Source organism: Dermacentor andersoni, chromosome 10, assembly GCF_023375885.2.
Source record: "Dermacentor andersoni chromosome 10, qqDerAnde1_hic_scaffold, whole genome shotgun sequence".
NCBI classification, from domain to species: domain Eukaryota; kingdom Metazoa; phylum Arthropoda; class Arachnida; order Ixodida; family Ixodidae; genus Dermacentor; species Dermacentor andersoni.
Window position 1 is genome coordinate 78708908 of NC_092823.1, and position 8479 is coordinate 78717386.

At 46.5% G+C, this 8479-nt stretch overlaps 1 long non-coding RNA gene across 1 annotated transcript in view; it reads right to left on the reverse strand.

Moving 5' to 3' along the window:
- The window catches only part of LOC129380695 (uncharacterized), a 152816-nt gene extending 144757 nt beyond the window's left edge, over positions 1-8059 (reverse strand). The window contains exon 1 of the long non-coding RNA XR_011890384.1: positions 7949-8059. This is a non-coding gene — a long non-coding RNA (uncharacterized lncRNA). The remainder of the gene's footprint in view (positions 1-7948) is intronic.
- Between the last annotated feature and the right edge of the window lie 420 nt (positions 8060-8479).

An 8479-nucleotide genomic window follows, 5' to 3' on the forward strand; every position in this document is an offset into this window, starting at 1 on the left:
AAACAACTTCGAAAAAGGTTTCATAGAGGCGCTTACGAACGATTTCTACACATTTCATTTAGCTGCAAGCATTTTAGTGGGCTGGCTTTGCGCCGTCTGGCTACGTTGAGTGAGCGGTCACCTGCGATCACCGCGGAGTGCAGGCGTTGCAGAAGGTTTTGTGGATCTCCAACAGCGACGTTTACTTTGCGTAAAAATAAATTGTGGTTATTGATGTTTACTTCAGTGTCCGTTCCTGTTTTAAAGCCTCCTCCAAGAACTAGCGTTTTGTACTGCAGCTGGAGAGGACAGAATTATCGATATTTGGCGTGAAATGGTCGGCTCTCGTTCCGAGCGTGATCCCAGCGTGATCCTAAAGTAACTCGGTAAAAAAAAATTAGAATAGTTACTAATCTAAACGCGCGGTGTAAACAGCGCCTGAAGCTGCGGCACCCAAACACGCGTCCTGGCGCCCAAAACATTCCGTGTGTGCACGCACACATAGATCGCGCACTGGTTTTGAAAACTATACACTGAGATAAAGGGGAATGAAAAAGAAATAAAACAACAACAGGAAAGCAGGAGGAATGAGCACATCAAGGGCGCAAGAATTATATAACTATCCTACAATTAGAACGACAATAAGTTGGCGCGACGAATATATAAATCAACGCGGTCGTGTACCGAAAGCACAAAGGGTGGTATCATCGGGTGATCACTTCCGCATATAAATTTGTTTTCATCAGTACCAACATTGCGAACTTACCTCCCGGATCGGTTCCGATATCGGCGGTGATCTCTGCCCATGCCGCAGCTTTCTTTCGCTGGTCCATGTAGTCCTGGCGACCACAATCCCAAATTATGCCACGTATTTGCACTGCTGAAATGAGCGTATCATGGTATTCTAGTCTCGCTGCTTTCGATGACTTTGCCATGGTTACAGTGCTGTCCCTAGAGCACTTGGATATTGTGCAGCCTCCGCGCACCTCTGAGAGACAAGTGATGTGCAGGGTACTGGACCAGCTGGACAATCGTCCACTTTCAGAACTAAAAGCTTTAGGCCAATGCTCCGAAAGAACATCCGCGTTGAAGGCCTTACTCGCGCTATTAACGTTCTTGCGGTCTACGGGGCTTCACGACAGACTCTAAGAATGCCGCCCCCTACCGTTCTGTAGTGTACGCGCTTTGTTCGTGCTTGTCTCCCTTTCTTTCTATCTCCCCCTTCCACTCTATTTCTCGTTTTATCCCTCTTAACCCTTCCCCCTACGCAGGGTAGCCAACCGGAACTACCTCTGGTTAACCTCCCTGCCTTTCTCTGCATTATTTTCTCTCTCTCTCTCTCTCCGCGCACCTCTTGTATCCGCGACAACCGTATACCGAGTGGGCGCTTTCTCTTCGTACGAACGCTTGGCAGTGTCATGTAGTTGTCTGGAACACCCGCTTTCTCTGTAAACTATTCTCACGCCTTTCGGCATTTCACGTGGAAGCAGAATCCTTCGGTATCTTCACATGTGCGCTCCTTGGACGCTCCCCGGTGCCGTGCGTCACCATATGTGTCTCATTAGTTTCGTCTGCCGCTCACCTCAGGGCATACAGCTTGCCGTGTACCCTTCTGGATTTCATTAGGCTTTTAGCGTAGCAGTTTCAGTTGTCCCTTTGTATGCTATCTTTGCTAGCGTCGCCTTTTCTATACGTACGCCGACAACAGCATGTGCAAGCTGTGACGCGGCAGTCAGCAATTTATAAAAGTTACTTTATTTGGTGTACGCATTTTTTTTTTATTTGCTTTCATACGTTTAATTTCTTTTCTCGTTCTTGCTACCGGCCATTTTTTGGCGATGTGCCTTAGTTGAAAAACGATGCGGTGCCATCAACAATATTCCCCGATGTTCCAGAGCATGAATGGAAGCCTACTACTTGGAAAAGAAAAGAGCGCAGTCTGTGTGATCAAGCACCACCAAGAGTTGCGAAAAGACGAAATATTGTTCAGATTAGCCAGTGCTAGCTCATAGCACCCACGCGACGGTTATAGTGACGCTGGCGTCACCAGTAAATTCAAAGAGTTTAATACCCCATCACCCCCGACGAAAGTTAACTTCTTAAAACGAGCAAATGTTATTGAGCACATCCGCACCAATTCTTTTTTTTAGACTTCCATGATGTACTTATTGGAGTCTGCCGAGTTTACTGCAATTTGACGTTGTAAATATGGGCAAAGTTTACCTTTGCTGTCACTTATTTTCCTGCATTTCGAGTAATAATCAACACTTACGCAGAATAAAGGTTTGAAGCAGGATATTTCACAGTAATTGCAATTTTTGAAAGGGTTGGTAAGAAAACTGTACCGCATATATAACTATCTCTTTCGTGAGCACGTCACTTAAGTTTGTAAATGAATAATATGTATACACAAATTTGTACTCTTCATTTAATGCTCTGAAACATTCAATATTCGGCTGTAACGATCCATGGTGTCCTTTTCACGCGCAGAGAGACCAAAAGTGCGCGTCCGAACAAGCGCGAACGCCCACATTCCGTCGCTCTAGCGCGGCCGCGCGACGGACGCTCCCACGGAGGCACCAGCTAAAAAGGAAAAACACACAGAAACGCTCGGCGGCTACCGGAAGTCGGTGGGAGATCGATCGTCGCGACGCCTGGTGAGCACGAGAGGCACTCCCACCACTTCCGCCGGCGTCGATCGCCGGGCGTCGATTTTTCCGATCGGTGCGGATAGCCGGCGGGCGTCAAATTTTTGGACGCCGAGGGGCGAGCGTTCGACGCCGGGCGTTTTTCGCCGCCTGGACGCCGGTTTTTCGCTCAAGTGGCACAGACCGTTCGGGCTTCCCGCGACATCACAGGGAAATTCAAATTTATGCTACTTGCAGTTTGTGCGAGTTTCGGGAGCTGTATTCGCGGACAACTTTTCTTGCCTATGAAGCTAGGGCAACCGAAACTAAGCGCACCTCTTTCACTGCTGCAGGAAGTAGTCCCGCAGTTTTGTTGACGTTTTCTTACGTGGTAAATTAAAGACAATATAATTGCTGTCGCAATTATTGAGGAATAGCGGCAATACGTTTGCGTGGCACCCGCGTTCCCAAAGTAAAAGGTGTATAATTATTTATTTATGGTAAAAAATACGAGCAAAGCTTACTTTTAATGCCACCATTTTCTATTTGGCCATGCAGTCTAAAGTGAAAGCAAGAAATTGGTAAGCACACTAAGTTGTAAATTGTCTAGCGCTTAACTAACAACGGAGCAATGCGAATTTCTAGTTGAGTCCTTAACTCAAGGCGCCTTAAATAAGGCTATTTAGTGTGTTGTCGAGCGGGGATTATTTAAATTCTGTTTGTTTCGATTCCGTCTATAAGACGCTTGTCACGTGGCCGCCGCGATCAGCTGCGGCAACGCGCTACCGGAGCTTACAGCAGCCGGTTTGTGCAAGCGAAATCAGGCGGCGCCACTGGCACGCCACGCGTTTTGGGCTTTGTGCGACGAGAAATCGAAACTATCATGGCTCCGTCGCCAACGCGTAGCCAACGGAGTCTGACAAGTGCCTTTTGGCAAAAGCTGTACTTCCAACAATATTCTCCACAATGCGAAAAACTAGTGCTGTGGTGGAACGCGAGAGCTCTGTTGGAGACCCTAAGCAGTGGAACACGTCGGTGTATGAAACAGACGCACTGCTGCTGCATCAGGACAACCCATGCGCTTCCTCTCTCAATCGGTCACCTTCTAGACGTATTTGCAAACTGAAACAGTGCAGGAAAATTTTTATGAACTGCGGTAATTTTTAAAAACACTATAACGAGCTGATTTTCATTTACTCTGCGAGTCATCTCTGGATGTTTTAAAAAAGAACTAAAATAACACGATACATAGAACCTTTATTATAGTGATCGTGTGCATTTTTAAATTACCGCTGTCCAGTTCCAATACCTAAATAGTGATTGGATTACTGAACTGGTGTTGCTCTCATATGATGAGTTTCAGTGGTTGAAATGGAAGCTCGAATTTATAAAACGCTTAAGTTGCAGCCATTTATGACCCTGTCACATGAGCGCTTTTGAACGCAGTATAGCCTCGATCCGGGTACGAATTTCGATCATCATCATCATCATCATCAGCCTAGTTACGCCCACTGCAGGGCAAAGGCCTCTCCCATACTTCTCCAACTACCCCGGTCATGTACTAATTGTGGCCACGTTGTCCCTGCAAACGTCTTAATGTCATCCGCCCACCTAACTTTCTGCCGCCCCCTACTACGCTTTCCTTCCCTTGGAATCCAGTCCGTAACCCTTAATGACCATCGGTTATCTTCCCTCCTCATTACATGTCCGGCCCATGCCCATTTCTTTTTCTTGATTTCAACTAAGATGTCATTTACCCGCGTTTGTTCCCTCAACCAATCTGCTCTTTTCTTATCCCTTAACGTTACACATATCATTCTTCTTTCCATGGCTCGTTGCATCGTCCTCAATTTCAGCAGAACCATTTTCGTAAGCCTCCAGGTTTCTGCCCCGTAGGTGAGTACTGGTAAGATACAGCTGTTATACACTTTCCTCTTGAGGGATAGTGGCAACCTGCTGTTCATGACTTGAGAATGCCTGCCAAACGCCCCCCAGCCCATTCTTATTCTTCTGGTTATTTCAGTCTCATGATCCGGATCCGTGGTCACTACCTGCCCTAAGTAGATGTATTCCCTTACCACTTCCAGTGCCTCGCTACCTATCGTAAACTGCTGTTCTCTTCTGAGACTGTTAAACATTACTTTAGTTTTCTGTAGATTAATTTTCAGACCCACCCTTCTACTTTGCCTCTCCAGGTCAGTGAGCATGCATTGCAATTGGTCTCCTGAGTTACTAAGCAAGGCAATATCGTCAGCGAATCGCAAGTTGCTAAGGTATTCTCCATCAACTTTTATCCCCAATTCTTCCCACTCCAGGTCTCTGAATACCTCCTGTAAACACGCTGTGAATAGCATTGGCGATATCGTATCTCCCTGTCTGACGCCTTTCTTTATTGGGATTTTGTTGCTTTCTTTGTGGAGGATTACGGTGGCTGTGGAACCGCTATAGATAGCTTCCAGTATCTTTACATATGGCTCATCTACACCCTGATTCCATAGTGCCTCCATGACTGCTGAGGTTTCGACTGAATCAAATGCTTTTTCGTAATCAATGAAGGCTATATATAAGGGTTGGTTATATTCCGCACATTTCTCTATCACCTGATTGATAGTGTGAATATGGTCTATTGTTGAGTATCCTTTACGGAATCCTGCTTGGTCCTTTGGTTGACAGAAGTCTAAGGTATTCCTGATTCTATTTGCGATTACCTTAGTAAATACTTTGTAGGCAACGGACAGTAAGCTGATCGGTCTATAATTTTTGAAGTCTTTGGCGTCCCCTTTCTTATGGGTTAGGATTATGTTAGCGTTCTTCCAAGATTCCGGTACGTTCGAGGTCATGAGGCATTGTGTATATAGGGCGGCCAACCTTTCTAGGACAATGTTCCCACCATCCTTCAACAAATCTGCTGTTACCTGATCCTCCCCAGCTGCCTTCCCCCTTTGCATAGCTCCCAAGGCGTTCTTTACCTCTTCCGGTGTTACTTGTGGGATTTCAAGTTCCTCTAGACTATTCTCTCTCACCTTATCGTCGTGGGTGTTACTGGTACTGTATAAATCTCTATAAAACTCTTCAGCCACTTGAACTATCTCATCCATATTAGTAACGATATTGCCGGCTTTGTCTCTTAACGCACACATCTGATTCTTGCCTATTCCTAGTTTCTTCTGTACTGCTTTTAGGCTTCCTCCGTTCCTGAGAGCCTGTTCAATTCTATCCATACTATAGTTCCTTATGTCCGCTGTCTTACGCTTGTTGATTAACTTAGAAAGTTCTGCCAGTTCTATTATAGCTGTTGGGTTAGAGGCTTTCATACATTGGCGTTTCTTGATCAGATCTTTCGTCTCCTGCGATAGCTTACTGGTTTCCTGTTTAACGGCGTTACAACCGACTTCTATTGCGCACTCCTTAATGATGCCCATAAGATTGTCGTTCATTGCTTCAACACTATGGTCCTCTTCCTGGGTTAAAGCCGAATACCTGTTCTGTAGCTTGATCCGGAATTCCTCTAGTTTCCCTCTTACCGCTAACTCATTGATTGGTTTCTTATGTACCAGTTTCTTCCGTTCCCTCCTCAAGTCAAGGCTAATTTGAGTTCTTACCATCCTATGGTCACTGCAGCGCACCTTGCCGAGCACGTCTACATCTTGTATGATGCCAGGGTTCGCGCAGAGTATAAAGTCGATTTCATTTCTAGTCTCACCATTCGGGCTCCTCCATGTCCACTTTCGGCTAACCCGCTTGCGGAAAAAGGTATTCATTATCCGCATATTATTCTGTTCTGCAAACTCTACTAATAACTCTCCTCTGCTATTCCTAGAGCCTATGCCATATTCCCCAATGACTTGTCTCCGGCCTGCTTCTTGCCTACCCTGGCATTGAAATCCCCCATCAGTATACTGTATTTTGTTTTGACTTTACCCATCGCCGATTCCACGTCTTCATAGAAGCTTTCGACTTCCTGGTCATCATGTCTAGATGTAGGGGCGTAGACCTGTATAACCTTCATTTTGTACCTCTTATTAAGTTTCACAACAAGACATGCCACCCTCTCGTTAATGCTATAGAATTCCTGTATGTTACCAGCTATATTCTTATTAATCAGGAATCCGACTCCTAGTTCTCGTCTCTCTGCTAAGCCCCGGTAGCACAAGACGTGCCCGCTTTTTAGTACTATATATGCTTCTTTTGGCCTCCTAACTTCACTGAGCCCTATTATATCCCATTTACTGCCCTCTAATTCCTCCAATAGCACTGCTAGACTCGCCTCACTAGATAACGTTCTAGCGTTAAACGTTGCCAGGTTCGTATTCCAATTCCAATTTCGATAGCAACCGATAATTATCACTACTACAAACTCCAAGGATCGGGATCGTACTGGTTCAGCTCTCACTCCTAGAGTCTAAAAGCGCGAGGCAAATAAATATGCCTAATCGGTAGTAAAGGTATTTGAATAAAGCCTTTTTTTAGAAAACTAATAATTTCATTCGTTATTCTAGGTAAAAGACATGCCACTCTTCAGATTCTAATCATATGCAGCTCTCCTAACTACATGCATGGTGTCGAAGCTACAGACAAAGATTACCAAAAGTAAACGTAGATAGAAAAATCATTATTTTGCACTGTTGGTTAAAACAGCCTTTTGGAGGGATTTCTTCGGTTGTCTTTCTTTGTCGTTGTACCTTGTTTTGTAACAATCGGCTAGAAGCTGCTTACGTCGGTCACGGTGCGCGCATCATAACCGACTGGATTCGGCTAGAGGCACGATCGCGATCGAAAGTGACTGTGTAGCAGCACCCAATTTGGATCGGCTCGATCGCAACCGGGAGTACCCGTTTGACAGGGGGATTACGGTGGAACAACAGCCGTTTGGGGGCGTTCAGTTGGGGCATTCAACAAACAGAATCTGCAGCGCTGAAGTCAACAGCACGAAACTATTGCGCCCCCACCGCAATGGTGAATTCCACAGAGATCACTGCGCCAGTATCGAGACAAGCGTTTACCTTAACATATGCGGAAGCTGAGATACTAGCCAGCGAGAAGTCAACACACAAGCAGACACGATCTTTCACCAGGCGCTAAAGCACACACATTCGAGGCCGTCAAGCAAAGCGCGAAAGGGCGGGAAACAACCTCAAGCAGATGGTGGCATAAATATACCAAACTAGGCCCAAAAAGAAAGAAATAGTTACTGGGAGTGAAGCGCTAGCTGACGCGAAGGGCGCGCAAGAGGTCATCATGAGCTTCAATCGCAAGTCGCGAAGGTGGGACGATGATCGAGTGCCAGAGCACTCCCGCGCGAGCAGATATAACATTAAAATTACAAACAATGATTCACTTACATGTTCGTTGAACCACGGGCCAAAGCTTTGTGTCGTCGATTAAGCTGCCGTGCATCGATGGACCCGGAACAACGGCGCTTGCCGCACTATCGCCCATGCCTACAGCCGTACGCCGGCGTCGCTGGCATTCAATCCACGGCCAGTCATGCCGGCGGGCTCACGTGATCAAACTTGGCCGTATTCGTGCGCCGCTGCTGAAAATCATTAGACAGTTTTAGTTACACGTACGTAGAGGCTTTGCGTACGTAGAGCTTCTACGTGTCAGCAGTGCGCATGCGTATAACGTAGCGGGCGCGCGCGCGTCTCACGGACGTACGTGAGATTCAATTCTTTGCGTGCGTTTCTTGCGCACGTAGACAGCTTCGCGCGGGAGTTCCGCGAGATCACGAACAAGCGATAGCGGGCCGCGCGCGCGCAGACGGCTTGCATCGAAACGCGGCGACAGGATTGAATTGGCTACCGCCGTGTTCACATTTCCCGATAGACGTAGCTACGGGGTCCCTCTTGGCGTGCGTAGCGTACGTGTAGCTA